The following is a 25,442-nucleotide window of genomic DNA, read 5'->3' on the forward strand; positions in this document are numbered from 1 at the left end:
TAGCCCTTAGCTCTGTTCCTCTTGAAGACAACATCAAGAACAGGAGATGATAACCATAAACCTGGTCTCTCTGGACAGCTTCCCACTTAATCCCCCCAGCAGCTGCTTGGCTCAAGCCTCTTCATTTTCTTTACATATCACAAACAGACTAGAATGAGGAGCACCACTTTTAAATTTCAGTTATTTTCTATTGGACTGAGAGTGTCAATCTTGGTTTCAAGTGACTGGTCCAATGCTGCACAGTATTATTTAAAAAAGCAAAAGAACCAGACAAAAAAAACCAAAAGGAACAGATAAGCATTGTGAGAATGAGATACTAAATATAGGATATAATCATATGCCACACATAAACAGAGAGAAATAATGTACATACCCAGCCAGCCCGTGATTGGTCCTGAGAGCTTGGAAATATTAGTGCAGAATGTGAAGGATGTTTTCCTGGCATGTTCCAGCTTCAGATATGATGCAGATACCATTTAGCATTAAACAGTGCTCCTATGATTCCACAAGCATTTGACAATTCCCTGCTAAATGTGACATCCTGTATGAAACAAATGACTTGATTAAGGACTTATTAACATTGAAACAGAACTGACTTCATGAATGATGACAGGTCCTACGGTACATGTCACACTGCATCAGAGCTGAAGGCAAAGATACTGTCCTTCCTTCAGAAAAATGCAAATATTTAGTTAGGGAGATACCCATTCCACAGCAGTAGGCACAGAGGGAGCCTGGTTCCAGCAGGCAGGACAAATTCATACCCAGTTTTCAGTCCAGTGTCTCTTAGTGTGGCTGTTGCACACCTTGCCACACTCCTACTTGGATGGAACAAAAAATATTTAAATTGTATAAAAATCTGGGGACCCTACAGAATTAATAGTTCACAGAATCACAGAATAGTTGGGTTGGAAGGAGATCAGCCAGTCCAATGCCCATGCCAGCGCTGGCTAACCTGGAGCAGGTTACAGAGGAATGTGTCCAGGTGGGCTAAACTATTGTGCTTGGAAGAAGAACATCTTCCTCCACTTTTCCCATTTAAACTCCTTTCTCAGAGGGCAGAAAGACTCAACTGGGACATCAGAAAAATTATTTATGATATGGACTATGCTATAATGATGGAAATGCCTCAGCAGTTTTGACAGCCAAGAGTCCTGCTACAATAGAGCCCACAGCTCAGTGTCACCTGTCCCCAGACATTCCACGACACCTCCATCAGGCAAACTGAGGGATTCCCCTCTGAAAAGCCAGAGAAATCCATGAGGGTTTGGCTCTTGCAGTAACTGTGATGGCTCAGACAAAACTGGAAGTCAATCAGATTTGTCTTCCTAATCACTTGAAGGCTTTTAGACATTCCACTTGAGAGCTCAGGAAAGAAAAAGAGGATGGGAAGAACAGACTCAGAAAAACTCTGAGGATTATTTTTTTAGGGTTGGCTGGACTGTGACAAGTGTGCTGGTCACTGCCAGCCAGGAGAGCTGCTCGTCCAACCATTGCTGATGCCACCAAATATCTAAACAGCCAGGAACTACCCCTCCTCCCTCAAGTATTTCCCACCAAAAATGGCAGTGAGGTGCTGATAGAGATGGTGCTTTAACACCCTCAGCTCGTGGCCAACAGTCTGGCATCTCTGGTGATGCTCAGCTCAGGCTGAGACAAACAGGAGGCCCATGCCAAGATGCTTTGCAGTCAGTGGCCTGTTGCCAGAGTGTCATTTTTCACAGAAGGTACACAATACCAGGCAATCTGGCTGAGAATGAATAAAAATGTCATCTGTGTTCGCTTCACTTCAAGGGCTCGTGCAGTATTGTTCTCCTCATGTGCAATAAAATTCCAATTGATCCAGGAGACAGATCAAAAGATGTTTCTCTGGGACCTATTGGTCAGTCTTCCAACCTTGACAAGGAACTTGCATCAAATCATTACATTTTATAGCAGTGATTAAAAAGGGTTCATTTTTTTTCATGAGCTGGGGCTGGTTTATTTTTTGCCTACTGGAAATTTGTCTCTTCTTTCACCCAGCAAAAAAGCACAAGACTGAGACAATGAGACAGGCTGGAAAAGGAATACACTTAGCAGAAATAGCAAACCACCAGATTTGCACATTGCTGGAGATACAAAAGGAAAGATGATTGAGAAAAGGCTGCAAAGCCAAAAAAGCAGTGACAAGATTTATCTGCCATCTGCGAAAAAGAAAGGAGCAAACAGAAATAAACACAGACAAGAGAAGGCAAAAGGAATGAACAGGGGTTTATTATCGTGGGGGACCTTTCAGAGACTGAACTTGAAAGACTTTGCTGAAACAGAGACATGGGTTTTGAAAGAGTTTGTGTAATTTCTGCCCTCAGTGGCGGTGCATGCACAGTGAGCCTCAACTCGGGCCCTATGCCAGGAAAACCATGCTAGAGGTACCAGGGAGCACAAAGACCATGGCTAGTTTTGATGTGTTTCCCTAGGGAGAGGTCTCCATGTTTTTCTGGCCCTTTGCACATCCTCTGCACGTGCTGGAAGGACAAAGCTGGGATAGTCAATTGTGTGAGGTTAAGAGAATCCTTTTATTTTTACCTGGTTAGACTGAATTCACCACTTCTTGAGAGTTGTTCAGCCTTCTCATCTCCTAAAGACAGCCATGGATACTGGAGGTATTGAGTAACATGCAGAAAATCCCTGACAAATGGGCTGTGCCAGCTGGTACTAATGGGAAACAGTAGCAGGGAGCTGGGAAAGGGTAAAGCTCCCCTTGCCATCCCAGTGCATTCCTGCCAACAGCTCCTGATATGATCTGATTCTAAACACACCCCTCAAGACTAGATTTTCATGCTTGGAGAGAGATGAGGAACAGCTGACAAGTCTCTGTGAGCCATCATAATGAAGAAACTGTAAAATAACAGATACAGCAAAACAGAAACTGGCAGCAGAGGAGAGCATGCACTGCTCACCCATTCCTGAGCAGGGAAACAGAAGTGATGGATATTTAAAATAAGGAACTTTTCTCGTTTTCCCGTGAGAGGGTTCTCCATCCTCACTAGTGAGTTGATAAATATTTGTGTCTCAAAAAATAATTTAAAAGAATGATATTTTCAGAGGATCCCAAAGAAGATTTTTGTGTTTTCAAATCTGAAGAATTACCTAAATATCTATGCTCTATAAGCCAACCCGAAATATGACTAGACAATATCTGACTTCAAAAAAATCAGTCCAGGTTTTCCCACCTGCCACAGACATTAGGATTCTCCTAGTCTCTGTGAATGGAGCTGCAGGGAGGATATCCCAGCCATAACTGTATTCAGTACTTGCTCTGTGACCTGAAGATTTACCTGGCTGCAGCTTGGGAGAGGAGCAGCACAACAGCAGAGCTGGATTCACCCAAGGTGCACTGCACAAGCCATACATGTGATACATCACTTAAACAGGGGCTGCAGAAAGAAGTTACCATAAAGTTTCCATTCCAGAGCACTAAAATCTTACATTTGCTTATTAAATTTCAGTTGGGGCCCCAGGCAATTGAACAGAGCACCAGTCAAGCTACTGCATTTTGCTTTACTTACTGCTACTGACAAGCAGCTGTAACTCAGAGAGAAATCATAAAGCTTAGGATTCTAATCTTGGCTGGCCATCCCTTCCACCTCTGGCTGTTGGGGTAAAGTGGACAGCACACTTTAAGTCTGGGTTTTACTTGGGGGTTTTTTTGCCTTCCTTTTCTTTTAAGAGCATTCTGGGAGTGTGGAAAAAAAGAAGAATGGCATATCCTCTGTTTAAGAGCTTCTCATGTACTTTGTAGGTGCTTCAGAATATCCCAAGGAGTGCAGTTGGAAAGCCAGTACTCTCAGGGGATCTCTGCTCCCTCCTGCTTGCTGGTGCTCTCAGATGGCTGCAAATAGAGGGGTGGAGGACTAAGCCTGGAGAAATCCCCCAACAGCCTTGAAGCTCAGACTGGCAGCATCTCTGCTTTAGGGCTCTGCTTCTACAAAGTGGGGCCTGAGCTGATGAAACCTGTTGCAGTTGAAGTTCCTGGTCTCTGGCTGTCATTTCAATGGCAAAGACTTGGAAGCCCTGACCCATTCTCCTGTGGTGTTTCAGCACAGCAAGGAAGGATGAACTTTCTGTGAAGTTCAATAGAGATTCCCCATAAGCTAAGCTTCAGAGGCTGAAGGAATTGCCAGGCACTAAGTGCTCAGGACCTGTCAGACCCCAGAAAGGATTGAAATTGGCTTGAAATTCCTGAAAAATTATTAAGAAATACAGAAGATTTTTATGTGGGTTTTTTTATTTAAGACAAAATAACCACATTGTGTTTCAACCTCTTTTCCACCATACCATGAAAACTAGAAATTGTTTTTAGAACTAGAAATGGTTAGGAAATTAGTGTGGGTTTGCACCTCTCTAGAGAAGCAAGGTACTGGGGTATATTTTTGGTATAATAAAAGTGAGAGTTCAAAGAAAAAGCACAACTATTCAGGCTGTAGGAAAACCCCCTGCAGTTCTGGGAAGGCTCACAGTAAGATTCACAGTAGTACTACCAGGCTTGGTACCTCCATAATTCTCCTGTGGATCTCCTTCCCTCAGGCAGCACAAGAGTAAAGGACAGTAACACCACTCAGCTCTTGTGGCAGCCCCCTGAATATGCTGGATATTTAATATATAAGCAATTCTTCAGTATTTGCTAATCCCAAAGGTTTATTCCACAGACAAAGCCAGGAACAGCCCAACTCCAATAAACAACAGGAGCAGCACATGCTGGAGTTAAGCAGCAATAGAGCAAAGAGCTGCAGCCTGTGCTCAGCCCTGCTGCAGAGGTGCACACACACTTGCAAAGTTAAGCTTGGGGTTAAATATTTTACTGGATTGAGACCAGCTGAATTCTGCAGTTAGTTTATTGTTATCATTACTATCATCATCACTACTGCTGAGCAGGGAACAGTCCATCCTAAAGCTGGCTAATCTTTTTCAAAATAATCTTTTCAAGCAATTTATCCAGAATATAGTGGCATTTACACTTCTCAAGCTAATGATTCCAAAGGGTAAGATCAGTGGCTATCTGATTTGTTATGACAAAGCTGAGAGATTTAATAACTCCTTTGGTTTTGATAATCTACAGCACCTTAAAAACACCAAATGATGGAGCAGAATGTGCAACAAATAAACACTGGCAGGAATATTTGGATAAGCAGAGCAGAAGAAGGAGGGGAGTTTAGGCATTCCAATCTTGTTTGTTTTCAAACACAATGTTCCTGCTGTAAAGAGATGGTTAAGAGCAGATGTTGACATTCAAAACCATTTTTCTTATTTAAAATACTAATACTGAATAATACCACAACAGATGAGAGGATAGTGCTCCTCTAGAGAGATTTATCCCTTACTGTTTTAAAACCAACGGGCATTTCAGATGTTCAGGAACTGTGACTGTAACACATCTGTATTTGTATTTAATTGCCCTTTTCCTAAATGAGGTTACAGCAAGGCATGTGGTGTCTTTCAAACCAGACACCTGTAGTCAGAATTAGAAACTTCACAACTACCTCCCCTTGAGTTCCCAGGGGCTGGGGAGGTGGTGGGGAATTGTTCAGCTCAGACATGGGGAAAGCTGGCAACCTCATCAGCAGCGTTATCAAGGCCTCTGCAGATCTGAATGGCTTTCCTGTCTGCATATTTTTATATGTATGTATATGTATTTATTTATTCAATTTATTTTAAGGCTGGTTCCAACAGGAAAAAGGTAATAGAACAGTGAGAATTTCCTGTGACAGTATAACCAGAAAAAAAAAAAAAACAAGAAACAAAAAGCAAACAGCCCATTAAATAAAATAAACCTAGACAAAGCTTTATGTGAAAATGAAATAAGGCTGAGGTGGCCCAGGTGCAACCTGGGTCAACTGTCCTTCCTAGCTCAGGGCTGGAAGGATGCCCAGCTTTTGTAAAAGGCCCCAAAGCCACGGAGAAGGCTCAAGATGTTGGCTGGCCTTGGGCTACAAACTTGGCTGCTGCAGAGGCAGCGACCTTTGTTCCCCATACAGGGCTGGATTTTTCTCTTTTTTTTGTTTTCTTCAGAGTTCTCCCTTCTCACAGGAAGAACAACTGCTTGGCAGTCTGGGTTTGCAGCCTGACATTTTGGCATCTGATTTTTTTTTTATTTTTCACAGGCAAAAGCATTGTTTGTTCTGGTTTCACCTGGCTGGCATCTTCAGGAGACTCTGAGCTGGAATGCAGCTGCAGAAGGTGCTGTAAAGCCCCAGCAGTGTGCATTTGTTCCTGTCCTACACAGCCCAAGGTCCTGGGCACTCCATGTACCATGTCAGGCTTCTCCAAGGAACACCCCAACAAGAAAAAAGGAATGGAATCAGCTGTGGATCAATGACATTCCCCTGTCTCTTCTCACAAACAAACTCCAAGTCACTTTCTGAAAGGCCCCAGCAATGATTTGTGAACAGAGGGTACAGAAGACACAGAAGAAGAATTGCATAGTGCTGGTCCTACCACCTCTAATCTTGCTTTTTAAGCCTTGTCCTTCATTCAGTGGTTGATGGAGCAATGAAAAGGGTCTGTGAAAGAGGTGTGGAGTAGGGGTGGGAATTCTCCCCACCACATTTTTTCCCAAAAAAAGTAAAATCCAACAACTTCCTTCAGGACCAATGATTGCTCAGTGTTGCAGGGGCAACAACAAATACAGTGCTATTAATACTTGCTTTTTAAATTATTATTATCTCATAATAGCACAGCACTTGTGGAGCCCCTCTGTGGGGCAGACACCACACAAAGCCAGCACAAACAGATGGTTCTGAGCCAGGGAGCCTTCACACCAAGCCCAAAACCTGGCAGCTGATGGGCCCCATCTCTGCTTACACAGCCATCAGAGCTCATCACACCAACAGCCCCACTGCTCTGAAGGGTTTACAGCCAGCTAAGAAAAAGAGGTTTTGAGGAGAAACTGGGAAGAGAGTGATGCAGCTGCCTTGACAGCACAGGGAAACACATGAGGGTGCTTTTAGATTTTAACATGTGGGGACACAGAGTGGCACAGTGTCCAAAACTGGCATCTTAACCATAAAACAAAAATATTTTATTGGGTGGAAAAAGGTCCCATTTTTGGGGGGAGAAACCAAACAGATGATGTTTGATATGACCCAGAGCAGACATGTGCAAGAGATATGAAGAGAGAGGGGTGATGGGCAGGAGAGGCGAGTGATTTGTTTTAGAGCAGAAAGAACATGTGTGAACAGGGTGAGACTGGATTTGCCAGGGCCAGAATCAGCAGTGTTGTTCCAGTGATTGAGCAGCACAGTAATGACAAACTGGGCAAGCATGTCAGCCAGGAGGGGGGACAGAAATGGCAATATTTGAGAGAGGCTACAGAGAAAAATTTAGCCAGAGTTCAACACTGCCTGCAGGTATGAATCTAGAAACAAGAGTCTAAGATAACACCCATGGGTCTGAGTGATCATAATAATGTCCATATTGCTTGAGAGATCTGGGGGAAAACTTGTTTGAGGCACGTTGAGAGTTAGCTGCTAGCTGGTCTTCTTCAAGGGGACATTGGGGAGGACAGGGGCACCACGGGAGTGGGACTCACATGGTGCAAGCAGGTGGTGTCTGTGGCACCAGCACAAGGGCAGAAACTGAATTTGGGTTTGCAGAGAAAAAAGATATGGAGTATAGAATTAAGGACAATGACCAAAAGTGAATCCCTTTCAGCCCCAAAGAAACATTAGGAGCTGTTCTGAGCTCTGTTCTCTTTACACAGAGTTAAACTGCTTCCTCCTGGGAAATACTTCCAAGAAAGTGGCTGTGTTCTCCCCAGCCTCCATGCCCTCCTTTCTCAGATTAAATTAAGAAATGGAAAACAGGACAACTTTTCCAGCAAACATGATTTTACAGCACAAGCCTCATCACTCATCCTTCTGCACCCATCATAATAAGAGTATTTTTGCTGTTTTAAATGGGCAAAACAAACAAAGGAATCCATTCTGCAATACATGCCCCTCTCCCTCACCCACAGAATCACTCCTAAAACACAAGGTTTGGAGCTTGTGGCTTGAGAGCTCCCTTTGATGTCAGTACCCACAGTGAAGCCTTGGCAGGGCAGAGCTCCTGAACCAGCGCCCACTCTCTGCTGTCACCCCAAATTTCCTCCTCCTGCCCTCTGCCTAGGCATTGCCTCACCTTCAGAAAGTGAAGAAACAAGCCCAAATTCAGCTTTGGCTTTGCAAAAATCAAAAAGCAGAGTATTTGCCTGCTCCCTCAGCCACCATCAACCAGCCCTTTCTGAGGCTGCAGGAGCCTCGCTGACGTACAAGAAGGATTCTGAGGTTGCTGCTGCAGGAGGATGTTGCAGGTGCCAAAACAGATGTGGTGTGGTACCTGCAATTACCTGGTGCTCCAACTCCTGCAATGTTTTGGCAACAGACATTGTGTCCAGTTCCACTTCAAAGCTGCCTCTGTTCAGAATGACGGTTAAGTGCTCTCTTTAATTACTGCGTGTTTCCAGTATGTTTTTAATCATCATCATTAAAGGATTGAACACAACCCACTGAAATGCAGAAGTGTAAACATGAGCAATAATTATTCCAACCTCTTTGCTGGTTTCAGGTAATGATCACATCATATATTTAAAGCTGCTCCTTGGTTTATATGGTCTGTTTTAGGATCATGTTATCCTGGGCATTTCTAGCTAAGGACAACTAAAGGTTAAGGTCTGTAAGGGAGGGGGAAGCCTGTTTTTAAATTATTTTAAAGGCTTTTAGCTATTTAAAGTCAATGCCTGTGACCTGTTAAGAATCAGCGAAGATGAAGACATCTGCCTTATGCTATTCCTGAGTAAACAGATCTGCTGCAGAACTAGAAGACAACTTAAAGTTGGAATTTCAGTTTAATTTATGGCAGGCACGCCACTGGAATTTCTCAGCATAGAAACAGTGAGGTTAGTTTTAATCAAGCTAACACGGGTTACAAGCACTCCAACACAACAGCCCAACATTAGTTGTGCTAATATTTGCCCCAGTTTCCAAAAAAAACAAGTGGGAGAGGAGGAGCTTGTCATTAAGGCCTGGCTTTGGAAGGGCCTCTAAGGCCATGGGTCAGTCCTGCTGACCAAGCCTCCCACACATTAACAGTGTCCTTTGTCCCATAAACAAACTCTAGGAGGTGCAGCTTTCCCCATTTAATTTTGTACCTCCTGATCACTGTTTTGGCCACTCAGCTGACAAGGCCAGGCTGTGCAAAGATAAATAATCCATGCCCAGAGCTCATTTCAGCTCACCTGATTGTTGTGCAGCACCCCAAACATCCACGTTTTCTTGTTCTGGGACTGTCCCAAATTTTACAAATTCAAACCTGACTCCTCTGTCCTTCAGCAGCTTCCCAAATCCTTAGAAAAGGCTTGAGGGATTAAACTCATGAGAAGGCTGATGGATGATAAATCTCTGTATACATCACTTAATGCACAGCAAGGATGAATGTGAGACTGACTGGCTGCTTTTCCTTTAACTGTTGCATAAAAGAGCTCACATTTGCCATGGATGCAGGCAGGAATGCCTGACTCTGTGTGCCTAACCCTAAGCTAAATCCTTTCCTGAGCAAAACTGTTTGAATTGTTTTCAACAGGAGGCATGTTTTATTTGGGGTTTTGTGTTTGACTGTTATCTTGTTTGCATTTTTAAAAGTATTTTTCCTTAATTTCCAATGAAATACCAGACATAGAAAATAATTGTTGACATAATTTTAAAACCTTGTGATTTTTTAAAATTTCTTTTTCTTGGTAAAATATAAAGGAACTGTCTGGCCACTGGAAAGTTTGAAATAAACTGAATATTTGCAATATACATTCTGAAAAATTTTTTATGACCTTCCACCAGACTCATTCCAGTTTATCCTTGCCTCTGATGTGGAGTTCTTGGTTGACCTCGTGACACAATTTTCTGTGCCACCACTCCCTATTTGTCGAGATAATAGGAATTCTAGTCTCCAAATAAGTGATTCTTCCTCAGAAAAGTGACACTTCATCAGATTGAACATTACTGCAAAAATATATCAGCGTTGAATAATTACAGTGTTTGTGGGAAATATTTCTCCAGTTCAAGATGGAGATTCCAGTGGGAAAAAACCAAACAAAAAACACTCAATCAACTTTATCACAATAGTGACAACAAAACCCCCAAAACAGGCTATTTCAGAGTATAGAAGGCTTTGTTTTTCACCAGCTCTCTGGCAGAAATATCAGGCCAAGTTTTGACCAGGGCTGCAAAGGTGGATTTTCCCTGCAAGCACACCAGTACCACCCACCACATCCAAAGTGTAAATGAAAATCATTATGCATGGGCTGTGAGCAGGCTGACTCCCTCTTCCGTGGGTGCAGTCCAAGGCATGTCCCACACTGCTGCACAAAGCTGGCAGCAGCACAGGGAGCTCCCACCCCACTGCCCAGCGGCCATCTGTGCCCACAGGTGGGGATGGGAGAAAGGCAGGCTCCACCCTGCTCCCAAAGGATGCCTTCAACCTTTTCCCCCAAGTGAAAAGAGCTCAGCCAGGCTCACAGTCCTCAATTCATAAGTGTTCATCTATGAAATCGGATTCCCACCCCTCTCCACTAAGAATCTGCTATTTCAACGAAGCACAAGATGTCAGGATTTTTGCCAACATGAGCACAGCTGTCAAAATCTCATCCTTGGAAAGAATCCCAGATAGACACATGTTTTACCCCAGCCAAAATGGTCAAACTTTGCAGAGAAACATTCAGAGAGGAAAAAGGTTCCATATTGTCACTGCAATAGCTTGGGATTGCTCACAGCCAGACAACTGGGATGTGGTGTTTTAATAGCTGAACCATTAAAAGCAACAGGCATCTTGCTATTGACAGCAATAAGAACAGATTCAGTGCCTTTGGCACAAGATTATCAAAAACAGCGTTGCAGGAAAGGAAATAAGCTTGTTTGAATTTGGGAGACAACAAATGAAGGGGAAAATATGCTTGCAATTTTCTATTTCTTTAGCATATTTTTCTAGAAAACTTCAGCACTTCTGCCTGGTGTTTCCAAACAAAGTCTGAGGAGTGTTGGGTTTATGTTGTCCTTTCAAGCCCACCTGGAAATCCAAGCCTAAGAGAGTGGCTAGAACATTTTCTCCAGCCTGAAGAGAGCAAGATTCCCAACCCCTTGAGCAGGGGAGAGGACAACACTCCTCTCCTGTGGGGGAATGAATGACTTTGCTCAGGTCACAGGTAGGGGCAGTGGCCAAGCTGGCAGAGACCCTGATCCCTCCTGCAAACAGGACCTGCACCTTTCTCAGCATGGCCCAAGCTGTGTGCAGGCAGCAAGAGGTGAATTCCTACAGCTGAAGGGTGGGGAGGGGAGGTGGCATCAGGAACAGCAACCATTATCCTCTTTACTGGAAAACGTGCATCTGAATGGCCAAATTTACTAGCTGTTCAAGATCTTTATGAGATTTATGAGGCTCAAGAAAAAAAATTTATTAGAAAGACATAAAACTTCAGTGGTTTGAAATGGAAATGTTTGCAAAGGACTTGGGATCAGCTGGTTTCAATTGCAGGCCTGTCTAAAGCAGGGAGGGCTTCACTTCAGGGCTGAGGACCTCAAATCTCTCCCAACCTGACCCTCCCAAGACAGCCAGAGATTAAAGCTGCTTGGAGAGCCAGTGCTGCATCATAGGGAGGAGCTGTGGTACCCCAGATAAAGGCAGCACACAGATAATGGAAATGATGAGGAGCACATGGCAGAGACACTCAGATCTTACTGTGCAAACCAGGCCAGTCCTGCAGGGTCAGCCCTGAGCTCGAGGTAATGGTACCTGGTGAATCCAAACTGCTCCCTGATCCTACTCCACCCCACCTCGGTGCTCCCCAGAGCTTATTACATTGCATGGAAAGCTAAACCTGAGCCATCCTTCTTCATTTACACCCTGCTGGGAGCAGCACAGCCTGATCTCCTGCCATGCAGGGAGCACAGCCAGGACACCTGCATGGCTGGAACTTTCATCCCCAGTGCTCTCAGCACAGCCCTGGTTCTCAGCAGAGGCATCAGCCTCTCTGCACCCTGCTCCTCCTTTCCCTCTGTTCCCTCCTGGTTCTGACAAAGCACATTGCCCACACAGCCTCAGCCTCCACAGAGGCAATCCCAAATTCTAAACTCCGTGAGGAAATCTCATCTCCACACCAAATTTGACCCAGTGTGAAACAGAAACTGTATCCCCTCCAAGCATAACAGACAGGACAACAAAACATTTGGAAAATGTTGGTTTTACCATAACATGAGCCCAAAACCACATTGCACACATCTCTTAATGAGGGTAATAAGCTTTAACTTAACATCCTCTGAGCTGATCTCATCATCCACTTAGAGCAGCCTCCCTCCAGTGCCTTGTAGGGCACACCAGGATGGGCTGGCCAACATTTCACACCTTTGCATTTGCCAGCATTTGTTTCTGGCTCTGAAACAAGCACAAAACACGCTGAAGGTTTCCAAAGGGTATCCAGAGGGGGCAGAGTCAGTACAGATGCTGCTGCTGAGCTTATTGCAGTGCTCACCCCCCTCCTCACCTTTACAGGATGCTTAATTACAGCAGGCTTCAGTGGGATTCACACCTAACAGCTCACAACTGTTCTGCTGAAAGGTGCATGGGGCTCCTTCTGCCTCTCTCCTTCCCCTGAATTACCAGAGAATATTTCCCTTCCTGCTTCCTCTTGCTTTATCTGCTGTCCCACAGACCAGCCTTGCAGCTCCTGGCTCCCCTGGCTGGCAGGTACTCACTGGAAACAGCCAGTTCATTATCCCCTTCCCTGGGACTGCCTTCATTCCTGTGCAGTTCAACACACCAAATGTGACATTCTAACACACAGGACAGTTCTCTAATGCAAAGCCTGGAGACTACAAGGACAGTACTGCTATTGGTAAAGAATTTCCCCAGCAGATCAGCTCACCTGCCTGAGCTCCTGCCTCCCAACAGCCTCATGCTCAGCAGTGCCACATCACAAATGCACTTGTCCACATTTGTGGGGGTCCAGAGTATTCCTCTGGCTTCCTTGGAAGGTTTAAGACCCCCCTGGTGGGGTCCCCAAGGACCCTGGAATGGGACCCAGGTGTCTCGGGGGCTGGATTTGGCTCCTTGGAGCAGTTTGCCAACATTGAGAGAAGAAATGCAAGCCACAAAAGTAAATGGAGTGTAAATTGGACTGTTAGAATGTAGAATTAGCAGATTTCTAAAATGTTTGTGATAAGGGACACGTGGCCAACATGGAGAATTGGGGGTGTGGATATTCTTCCTCCTTCTCCGTGTCATCCATGCTGGGTGACATGCTGGCACTCTTAGATTGGATGAGAACAAATCTGGACCATGTAACAAGATTGTATTGTATTGGGGGTCATTTGTAAATACCTAGTACGTAGTTTAGACTATAAAAGATAAGTCCTGCCTCTGCCAGGCAGATTCTGCCATGGACGTCTGGCGAGCAGACTGCTGTTCGCTGGACAAAGCATTCCTGAGATAAGCAACAATAAACAACCATGAAAACCTCTAAGAACAGCCTCCTGCAGTCTCTCATTGATGGGCATTGGAAAGAGCTGGGTTCCAGACCACCTGCATGTCCTCCAGAGGTGATCTCGGGTCTAAGGAGACACCTCAGGATGTGACACACATTCAGTGTTGCTGTCAGAAGAGGCAGAGTTTCACATAATTCTGCTCAGACTAGTGTATGTCTCAAGAAGTGATTTTTGGCTCACTTTCTCTAGCTTGCAAATTACTTACAGTGCTTACTTGTGTACTGGTGTTTAGAAAATTGGCTTGATCTGTTTCAGATATCCAACTTCACAGCTTGTCCTGATAGCATCTCCCAGGAGAAAAGTCCACAAATTCACCTTGCTCTGTAAAAAGACAAATTTACCTTTTAGAATGAATGCCAGCTTTGTCTTTGTATGATCTCTTACCAGACAAACATAGTTATGAGCCTTTTCTGGCCCTGAAACCAGTTCACTCAGGTAGTTTCACCGAGCAATTAGGTTTTGAAACACAGAAACAAACTTCAAAGTCTACATATAGCAGTAGTTAGGAGCATCTCACAGGCTGAGCCAATGCTTTTCTGATCAAGATTTCTATAGAACTGGGCAAACATATCTCCCCAAAAACATATTGCTTTAAAATCTGTAAGTTTTGATCGGGAAATGCAGATTTGTGCCTGGCTCAGAATGCACTGGGTTATGTTTTTTGCCATCAGCAGCATCAATGCAAGCTCTGGAAGGAAATACAACTCTGGCTCTTACCTCCAGCTCACTGCAGGACACAGAGTATTTGCTGTTCCCTCTCCAGAGATGCAGCTCAGGGCACATCAGGCTGTAGCTGTGGTCCTGCTGTAGTTTCTCCAGAAAGGTGAATGTCTGGGGTGCTTGCCAAGGCATTCTCTCCACCCAGGACTCCCTTTTCCCTGTCTGTGATTCAAAAGGAAAGTTTGCTGTTACTAACACAGTATTATAATTAGCCAAGTCATCTGCAATGCACTGAACTGTGAACTGCTTCTCATCACACAAATCCTAAAACTGATCAAGGGTCACTCCCTGTGTCTTTAAGTGGCGATCCCATGGCCTGTGAAGGTGACTACCAATTTTTTTTTTCATTTCCTCATTTATTTCTTTTGCCTTCACATTTCACTATAATTGTATTCCTTAGATAAATTCTTTACACGAGCATATTTCAGCCAGCAGGTTTCTTCCAAACCCTCCAGATGGATTATTGACCAAAGCACCAGGCGTGACCCATGACAGGTCCTGCACAAACCTGAGACACACAGGGCTGTTCCTGCTCCTGGTTTGCAAGAACTGTAGCTACTCTTGGAAGGAGAGTTTTGATAATGCACAGACAGCTACTGACCAGAGCAAATTAATTTATCTTCTTTCTGTGAATTTCCATTAAAAGAAAACTAATGCTGATATGAATAAAATAGAAAAGGGATGTGACTACAGAAGCTTTTGTCCTTAATCCCATTATTTCCCAGTGAAAACACTCATGCTATTTTCACTGTAGTACTATCCAGCCTATCAAAAGAGTTCAATGTGAATTTGTTTTTTACTCAAATATGCTTTATGTTGTTTTAACATTAAAAATCAGAGTGCATTATAAAGCATGTATGCATATTTATGCTTACCTGACTATGAACTATTGATAACTTCTTTCTTTTTCAAATACTGCATTCATGAACAATGATGTACTCAGCTGTATGAAAGACACTGCACTTCATATTTTTAAAACATTAATGCATTTCTATAGTCAAATTTAGCCTTTTCTGATTGTTCTGTATCTACCTGTGTATTTTTCAGACCTTTGACTAAGTGTTCATACTTTATCCAATTAGTTAATGAGCAATATTATTAGAAATTGAAGTTTTCCAAAAACCTGACAAACTATGAGAAAACTCTGAAATGAGAAATAAGGAAGAGATCAACCAACTTCAGGCCCTTTCTTAGTATTTGGTAACACGCAGTGTTGTTAACATTTTCTCCAGTATTATTCTTTCTCTCTTTATCTCCATCTCAGAAGGATTTGCAGCTCAGGTCACTGCAATATATTGCACTCTAACACGTTGTGTCTGAAATTTCCAGTAAGGCACACAGCTCTTCTTGGCTTTCTACAGGCATCAACTACTAAGTCTTTCAGGCCTGTCTTTAAATCTCAGCCTTTAATACTGCTGGATATCACAGCACAGATATAGATTTACTACTATAGGTCTCTTTAACCAACAGAAAATAAAGCATGACAATGTGGCATTGCCACTTTGGGGGATAGGCTGCTACAAAGGAGATGTATGAGCCCTTGGAATTGATTGTTTGAAGAACACCAGGACATAGACAGAGGGAGAAAAAATAAAAGGGAAGAGAAAGAGGAACTCATTTGTAAATGTAGACAGATCCTTCTTCAGATATCATTCAGGGGATATCTGCTTTTACTGGTCAGATGTAGTTTGTCTAATGTGACTTCAAAATCATTGTTCACCCCTTAAAATACCTTGGTTGTATGAGACAAGATATGAGTCTCTAAGAGGCTGGCAGGGTGAAGAGAGGAAGAGAAGGAGGGAGACAGAAAGTCAACAGATCAATAAAAGCACTTTAGGATAATGGCTCTACCTTGAGCAGACCAGGTCTGGATTCCAGGCCAGCCCCAGCTCTGCCAGGAAATGCAGGTTTGCTTGAGTGAATGTTGAATTCACAGTGGCAGCAGGTGGGGTTCTGGTTCTGCCCCATGCTCTTCCACGGGTGTGCTCCCCTTCCTGCTCATCCTGATCTCAGGCAGTGTCCTGAGTGTGGTCAGGATCAGGGAGCCCGTGGGTTTGCAGCTTTTTGGAAAGAAAGACAGTAAAAGAAAACATTAGGACAGAGTGCAGGGAAAAGTTGGGGCTCAGAGGAATAAGAACATTGTTTCCCCTTCCCCACCTTTTTGGTTTTTTCTCATGAGAATTTACATAGAGAAAACAAAGAGTTAGGTCAGGGATGATGTTCCAGGAGTCAGCTCCAATATTCTGCATCTGGGCACCACCTCCAAGAGACTTCCCAACTCGATGGAATTTTATTACAGTAAGGGCCCCATCTACTGCCAAAAATTTGCAGTGAATCAAACCACATATTAAAATATCTTTTATTTCATTGAAAGACTTTGATTAAATAACTCCCAACCATTCCACTGCACTTTTCATCTTTCACTGTCATGCCATAAATGAAAGAGCATCCATGAGCAGCAGCCAGCTTCACCATGTTGCAACTGAGCACAGTCACGATGCACAAATCAGAAAAGGCTGCCCATGGGCCAGGAAATACAAAAAATCCTGCAAAATTTACCTTCTTACTGTACAACCTGAACTTAAAAACCTTCCATACAGGACAAAGATTTGGGTTGCTCAGGAGTTTTCAACAACATATTTGAAACGCATAATCTTATGACTGTGGCACAAAGCAAAGTGCTGGAAGCAGAGGAACTGAGACCTGAGTAGAAAAGAAAAGTAAGAAGTAAGTAAGAAAAAAAATATTTATTCCAAATGGAACAGAATATTTATACTAATAGAGGTGGGGAACTATGGGGGCAGGTCATGCTCAAGGTTTGATTTACACAGTTTAAGCTGCTTGGGCTGGTGGAGTATTTTAGAAGCTGTCAATATTTCTCAGGGGAACTTTGTCCCCCATTAGCACAACAAAAATAGTCCCACAAGTGGATGGCCCTGTAGGCTGATACCTAGAATTTCTGCTAGGTGCCAGCACTTCTGCAGGAAGTACCTGAATTCACTGCAAGGTGCAAGAGGCTGGCAGGAAGCAAATGGTGAATTCCTGCTGCAGAACTGCCCATGCAGCCACCCCCACACCATCCTCCCCAAAAGAAAGCAGCAGCTCTGTTTCTCAAGACCATGTAAGGGGAGCACAACAAAATGAGGAGAAACTGTAATAAGAGAAACATCAAAGATTGTTTCTCTTTAATTACCCTTTCTCAGTATCTTTACTCATCAGCTGGAACTCCCTGTTGCTTTTTTAAAATAAACAACACAGTAAGGGTTTTAATACTGACCCACCTCACTCCTTAGGTCTGACTAATTGCTGAAACTGGCCATAAATTGTCCATTTTGTGACACTCTGAATAGGCTCATTTATTCTGGACGGCACACATCTGTTTTTGTGTGCACACAACACACGTGCACACTTACACAAACACACCCCTCTGTCCCCAGCAGGGCTGCCCAGGGCTGGGACAGCCAGGGTACAATTTCAGCCCCATATTGAGTTTTGGCTGCTGTTGAGGTCCCTGAGGCTGAAGAGAAATAAAACCCTCAGAAGGGAAATGGCATGTAAACACGGCTCTTAGGTTCCTCTGCATGGAAAGTGTTCCCTTCACACAAGGAATCACATGAGGAAGGCTGGGAGCAAGCTGCTTGCACCAAGGTGGAGGGAAATACTACAGAATTATCTGTGCTTTCTCCTCTTGGAGGAAGCAGAGGCAGGTTCCCACTAGCTTGGATAGCCAGCAAGAGGAGAGCACAGCCAGCTGGGGGAGGGCATGGTGCTGAGCCAGGCTATGGCTGTTCAGAGCCTTGGTTCATGTTTCTGACATGAAAAAATTGCACTTTGTACATATATCAGCATAGTGTAAGACTTAATGAAGAAAAGCTCTAACTAGCCAATCTAACTTTTTTTCCCCCTCACATAAAGCTGAGTAACATGCAATACTTTCATCATGGTTACTCCAAGTGCTTTAGATGTAACAGTCAATAAATAGGCTATTTCATTTTAATCAGCACTCTCTCTCATATGCACAGGTCCCAGCTTGCTGCTCACTTAACACCTAAGCTATTTTTTTAAAATCAAACTCCACTATTTTTCATCAACACATCTATGACAGACACGGAGGTGGGGGAGGAATTCCTCCCTGTGTGTAACACACACCTTTGATGAACAGCAAGGCTGTGGCTCCTGGGCTCAGTGTGGCAGGAACAGCCCAAGCCCTTTCCTAGGGCAGTGGTGTCTGCCCAGGGCAATTTGGAGCCTTTTCCTCACCTCCACCTTCTCCTCCTCTTCACTGCTCCTGCAGGAGGCAGAGCAAACAGCTCAGAAAACAAGAAGAGATCTACATGTGAGTGCAAAAATTCATTGGGAAGAGGTGCAGACATCTTCACACAATTCACATAACCATCCATTAACACAAAAAGGAGATTTTCTCAAGAACTCTGACAGCACAAAACATTCAAGGGGTTTTACAGGGTTTTGTCTTTAGTTTTTGAGAGGATTTTTTTTCTTTATTCCTCGTGGGAAAGCTTGCACCTTTAATACTGTAACTATAAACTAAATAATATATCAGCGTTTTGTTTTTTTTTTCCTTCTCTGTCAGCCATGGCAATGGTACTGAATGTATGCAAAGTTTCCACTAAAGGTTTTTGTAACTTAATTTTCCTCCAGAGATTAGAGGAAGCCAGATATTCTGTTTCTTGCTGGAACTTGGCTGGTAGCCACGCTGCGCTCCCTTTGCTTGTCATCCATCCCCAGCCCCCGGCACTGTTAATCAGATGGCTGTATCTTCCCTATATTTCTCCTGTCAAGCTATTAAGGGGATATGGAAGAGGGAAAGAGGAGAATCAGCTGAGATATAAACCAGCCTGGGTCCCGGAGTGCCTCTCCCCCTTCTCAAGGCTGAGCTTGCTGTGTTCTGCACACCCTCCTGCCAGAGAGAAGAGAAGTGCTTTCCTGCCCCCGGAGTACATGGCTCAAGTTTGTTCCCAGATGAAGAGGGAATGCAGAAATTCTTCTGTGAAAACACAAAGCTGCAGCACAGAGAGGGAATACAATAGCAGAGGCTGGGCTATCGGCTCTGGCCACGCCGTGCCCCCTCCCGCCCGGGGAAGAGCAGCCTTGGCTGAGGTTTATGGATGTGATAGCACGGAGCTATCTCAACTCCTGCCTTTTGGCAGCTGCCTTTGCTAGGGAATTCCTGGCTCGTGCTCAGCGGTGAGTGGAGGTGGCTGGCTGGAGAAAAAGCTTTGTAAGGTTCACAAAGAACCCCCAGATCCAAGTCGGGTTTAGGGCTGAAAACACGGATTTTATCGCAGCGCTCCCTCCTTTGCCTTTGAAGCAGAACAGCAATGCTCAGCCCAGCATACCCCATGTCCATGGAGAGCTTTGCCTCCCATTGAAATATTCCATGGGGACCCCCTATCTGCAAAAAACAAAATTAACTCCCCATTCTGGATATCTCAGGACTTTGAAAATAGTTGGATCCCAGCATTTTTGGCTGAGTCTACCTCCCATCCTTGTACATATCAATAAATGAGGAAAAAAAAAAAAACAAAAAAACCTGGCTAACATGGCTCCCACACATAAGAAAAAACTGTTGCATGATTTTGGCCTAGGGTATCTCTTTGTAACCAACTAGGTAACAAATAATCAGGAATACCATGAAAATACTCTATTTTTCTAGTAATTTGAGAGGCTGTGACTGCATCAGGCCCTGAACTTCAGCAACTAACTGCACAGAGATTGATTTTATTTCAGGCAAGTCCACTTTGCTGACCAGTTTGCCAATTTTAAGAAGAACTTAGGTTTTTAAGAGACACTCAGTGAGGTAGGGGCTCACTTGAGATGTTTTGGAAAATGCAATTTAGATATAAAATAAGATTTACTTAGGTAATCCCTAAGTTCCTTTGAAAACAGAATGTTGATGTCTAGATAAACATCTCTGGATAAGCATGATGGCACAATGGGTCACCGGGCAGATATTTTTTTCTAAATCTATGTTTAACAAAAAGGAAAATCACATTGACTTACTAATAGCCAAGTTTCTTATTCAGGCAAAACATTTATTCATTTCACAAGGGCTCTCAGATTAAGAAATGAGATGACAACTTCTGAGTGCACCTTAATGATGTGTTTACTCTAGCCATCCTCTGGCCATGACTGAGTTCATTTCTTGGTTTTGGACATGCTAATAAAATCAGTCCCTTCTCTTTGGATTTTTGGTGGGTATTTAGTGTCTAGAAAGGGGAAACAAAGGCAACAGAGCTAGAGAATATTTAATGTATATGCAGCTTGTGCTTCTAGATAAATGTTTGCAAAAGCCCACATAAAAAGAGGTGAGAAGGAGCACGGGAATGTGTGTGTGTGCCTGAAACAGCAGCACACCTCCACATCAGACATGTGAGGAGGAAAGGTGCCACTGAGTTCTTCTCACATCGTTCTGCATTCCAGAGCAGCTCAGCTTTCCTGTTCCATCTCACCTGCTTGAGCATCCTCCCCAGCCAGGCTGCCCTTGCTGCAACCTTTTGTCTTTCACTCGCCTTTCCTTCCTTTATCTCTCTTCTATAACCATTATCTCCATCAGCATAACTCCTTAAGAAACACCTAGACATCATTTGGCCAATGAATGCATTTCACACAACATTAGTCATATTGCACTGTGGATAATTTTTATGATATTGCTGTGCCTCTCCTTGGTGCGTTGTTACAGTTTAATTTGTACGTATTCTGCTGCTGATGTAGTGTCACTCGGCTGTGACTGGAGAGAGCATGATGGCTTTGTATTATTGCAACAAATTTTCCCTTAAAAAAAAGGAAGAGAAAGAGAAAGAGGGAGTGAGAAAGAGAAGAAAAAAATAAAAAAAAAGAAGGGGAAGGGGAAAGCAAGGCTTTTTTTAAGAGTATATCTGTCTGCTTTCTAGGATTAGTGAACTGCAGACAGGCTGTCCTGCAGGGTCAGTGGAGAGCCAGATCTCAACTCTGCCCTGCAAATAAGGATTTAGATTCAGGGCTACATCTCAGGCATATTATATAAATAAGTATCTGCTACAAATTTGTGATTTGAACCAATTTTCCACAAAGTTCAGGGTAAGGGTTTCATATCTGCAAGAATTCTTCAGACCCCGTCCAGCTACTCATCTTTACCAGATGAGCTAATACCAGTTATCTGCTTCCTTCCAAGTGGTGATGCCCATTCTGTGGTTGGAGTTTAATGTTACAGATCAATTTTCAGCCCCAGGCATCAGTTTTACATTGAGACATGCAGAGCAGCTCTGCTGAAGCCTCTCAACTGTTCTGGGTATTCAACAGCCCATATCAGCATCGACACAAAACACTGACCACACTGTTTTCAGTGCATCTGCTCAGTGATAAAGTTTCCCATATGGAAATGTTTTGTAAAAATAAGGGATTACTTGGAAAGACACTGGGCTAACCCTGCTGAGTATCTGCTTTTCTTCTCCTTAGCTCTCCAGTGTGGAACGTCACTGCTGCTATTTTGGACAGTAACCATAAGGTCATAAGATTGAGAGACTGAGACTCCCTCAGCTCTTTGTTTACCTCTGGAAGACAATACAATTGATAATTTCACCTAATAAGCAAGAGTTGTGTTTAATTCTTTATAAATGCTAATTTATTTTTGAGCATGTCCCACATGTTTGAACCCAGCCTGACAATATATTCCCTTGAGCAAAGACATCTCACTCTTGTCACAGCCAGTCACAGTTTCTTGTCACAGCCTTTTTTCACACAACTAGAGCACACACCAGGGACACTTCTGGCTTCTCCAGGCAACTCTGACACCTGGGAGGCCAAGTCAGGGACCCTCCTGCTGCCCACAGAGTCCAGTGCAGTCTCCTGCTTTATTTCAGGTGGAGCCCAGAAAATGAGTTCAGACATTGGAAGAGAATAAACCCAGGCCATGCCAAAACAAGGGTGTTAAAATGGCCATAAGCACTTGGCCCATATAAAAGTTCTCACCATGCTTTGCTCCTGTGAATCAATCCTTTCAGTTAAGGTATCTGGGGGATATAATGATGTTTTTATTTGCAATTACAGCTTTAAATTAGGATCAATAGAAACAGCTACAGCCCCACCATGCCAACAGTCCTGAATGGTTCATAAGTTTTCAGAGAACACATTTCTAAAATAAACTCATCCATTTTCTCTTAAAATATCAGAGGAAAAGGACTTAAACCTTAGTGCAAGAGATTACTTGATTTTTAGCTTGTTTTTAAGCATCAATCCTGTAAGACCTTCTTCCCTAGGCTTGCTTTCACTGTGGGCTTTCCATGGTCACATTTGGAATAATGCAGGTGGGCACCTGGCCAGGTCAAAACTGACTTTGTCAGAAGAGAAGAGGAAAATACACATCTATTAGTTATCACCCAGTACTTCTGATTGCTTTAGAGTAAAATTGTGCTTGATAAGAAGCTTCTGCTATAGAAAACTTTTGCTTAAATATTTTTGATTGACTATTCCAAGTAAGGACTCTGTAGCAAAAACATTCAATGCTTTCATCTTGCACAAACCGCAATTATTAAAAACAAAAAAACAAAAAAACAAAAAAAAAAAGAAACAAAAAGCTTTACTAAATTTAAATTTTAACAGTTCTCTAGGAAATCAAGGCTCGTTGTCTTAGTTTTAAGAAACCAGTCAAAAAAGGCACAAGATTGTATCAAATGAGAGCTTTTCTGAGAATGAAATCACAACAAAAGAACCTATTTTTCATGAGTTTCAAATTTCACAGCATATTTCATAGTTGTTGTACAAGTTGGGGTAATATCTGCTGTGATTTATTGAGGAGCAGTGCTGTAAGAAGCCTCCCTTCTAATTATAACTGGTTATGAGGTACATCACTCATATCAGCCTGAAATTTACTTCCATCTCCAGCATGAGCTTTTTTTTTTCCCTGTTTATTGTCACAAACTGGCCAAAGAAATGCTGATAAAGACATTACAGAAAATGTTATTAACTGAATCCCTTCCCAGCTGAGGTTCCTTCTTTTAACACAAACTGATTTTGGGTCTTTGTTTAGGCATTGCAGTGTGTCAGGCAGCAAACATTATCTCTTTCATGGAAAGTTGTGCAATGAAAGCCTTTCCTGTTCCATGGGCTCCATTAGGCAGAACTGACTTTGACAGAATGTGCAAAAGAACCTATAAATCCAGTGATTTCCTCCACCTCTACAGGCAGTGTGTGCAAGGGCTTCACACGTAGAGTAGATGTTTCATTTGAATGCAAAACATGCTAAAATTAGTACTGAAAAGCACTTAGGCTTTAAAAACATGCCATTATTCTAAGAAGAAAAATGCCTGACATATCTTTTGGCTGATTTCAAATTCATATATATTTTAAATGATCTACAGAGCCTAAGCTGTGCATTTTATACAACAGAATGATAACCATTCCCATTCCCCTCCATCTAATCCATGGATGGTCTTGATTTATTAGCCAGTCGTGCATAGTGCACTGCCCCTCCCGAAATTCATGCTGTAATTTTAATTTTTGTTGTTGCTGCTGCTGCTATCTGGATACAAGGCTTGCCATGAAGATAGCATGGGCTTACCCTGTAAACATAATTGATGCTGTTGAAGATAATGATTTAGGATATCATCCATCTCCAGTACAGCTTGCCATTACGTGGCTTGTTCTTGCAGGTATCTGATTTGTATCATAGAAGAGCTGGCTTGATTGCTGTTTTGCCATAGAGTAATAGTTCCCTGGTTCCCACTGACATGCTGAGTCTCCCTTGATCACTCAGGTGATCAGTCAACACACGAGTTAATTATGGGTGAAGGGGTGTCTGAAGCCCAAAGATCAAAAGATACACACAAGGTCTTCTCCAAGTCATTTTTCACCTTCTTAAGCATCAGGCAGTCAGTTCAGATTCCTGCCTCCTGCACTGTCCTTAAATAAAGTGATATAACAGTAGGGAACCTGAATTAGAGCCTCTATATGACACAGAATGAAATATTTGATTTCTCCAAAAGAATAGAAAAAAAATCCACGTGGGCAAGACAGCCTACATGGGGGAAATCAGGAGTACTCTCATTTAGTCATCATTAAAAAAACCCCATCATTTAAGTGATCAGTGGTAGGTGTTTAGAGGTAGAAAACCCAACAGTTTGCCAAAAGGTTCTCATCAGTATCCCCGGTAAAATTTTTCAGGTTTTTTGAACTGGCATTTCAAGGAGATGGTCTCAGATATTGTAATCACCTTTACATCCATGCACGAAGAATAGAACTATTGGCAGAAGTTAGGAGCTACTGGACAAAATCACTAGAAGCCCTGTTAAAATGTAAAGCAAAAGCAGTTCTCAAAACTTTTTTTCTCTGTTTCAACCAGCCTCAAAACTCAAATGCATGTATTAATATTTCCAGAAGCTGGTTATAATTCTGGTCCTGGATCACCTCTGTGAGATTCACCCCTGTGGGCCATGTCCTGCATTGCTGTGGGGAATGGGCACCACAGCACTGCAGTCTCCCTCTTGTTTTACAACCCTTGTTGGACAAGTCTGCTGAGCAGATGAGAGCTACAGCAGCAAAGAGCTCGTGGTGTTGTGATGCAGCCACAGGACTGTTTGTGTGGGTAGAAAGAACAATCTCCCCAATCTGGGTACCAGCTCAACACCTGCACCACTGAGCTACACCTGCACTTGTCCCACCAAGACTGGTTTCTCCACTTCTGGGGTTTTCATATTACTCTATTAAAGGGAAGGCAGCTGAGCAGTACACCTCAAAAGGTTTATTTCTTAAAATAACATCATGATTCCTCCCCAAAGTCACCCTGCCTTTATTTTTGAGGCAAAAGCAACCAAATTGCTGTGTTGCAGGTTTGAAGAGATATTTTGTAAGGTCAAACACTCCGAGGGCTTCAGTGCAAGTGTAACTCAGTGCACACAATTCCACATATGACTTATCCCATATGCAAATAAATGCTATGGATGCAGAGCCCACTTGCACGTATCTGCACATGCCAAAGGGATTTACACATGTTCATACTTGGAAAGCAAAGTGAGAATGTATAGAAAATGGCATGCACAAAGTGCATCCATCCATGTGCAGATCCCTCTGGAGGCAACACTACTTGGATGTGTTTCTGAGCGGAAAAACAGTTAAAAATTGATATGTCACCCTCTCTCCAAAACCTAATGACTACAGTCTGTTAATTACACTGCTGGAACTTCC

The 25,442-nt window shown here is 43.1% G+C and overlaps 1 long non-coding RNA gene across 1 annotated transcript in view; it reads right to left on the reverse strand.

Moving 5' to 3' along the window:
• Positions 1-14,416, reverse strand: part of LOC130261478 (uncharacterized) — a 55,427-nt gene extending 41,011 nt beyond the window's left edge. The window contains exons 1-2 of the long non-coding RNA XR_008841991.1: positions 14,262-14,416; positions 13,750-13,865 (exon numbers count right to left, since the gene is read on the reverse strand). This is a non-coding gene — a long non-coding RNA (uncharacterized LOC130261478). The remainder of the gene's footprint in view (positions 1-13,749; positions 13,866-14,261) is intronic.
• Positions 14,417-25,442: the final 11,026 nt, after the last annotated feature.

Source organism: Oenanthe melanoleuca, chromosome 20 (assembly GCF_029582105.1).
Source record: "Oenanthe melanoleuca isolate GR-GAL-2019-014 chromosome 20, OMel1.0, whole genome shotgun sequence".
Classification (NCBI taxonomy): domain Eukaryota; kingdom Metazoa; phylum Chordata; class Aves; order Passeriformes; family Muscicapidae; genus Oenanthe; species Oenanthe melanoleuca.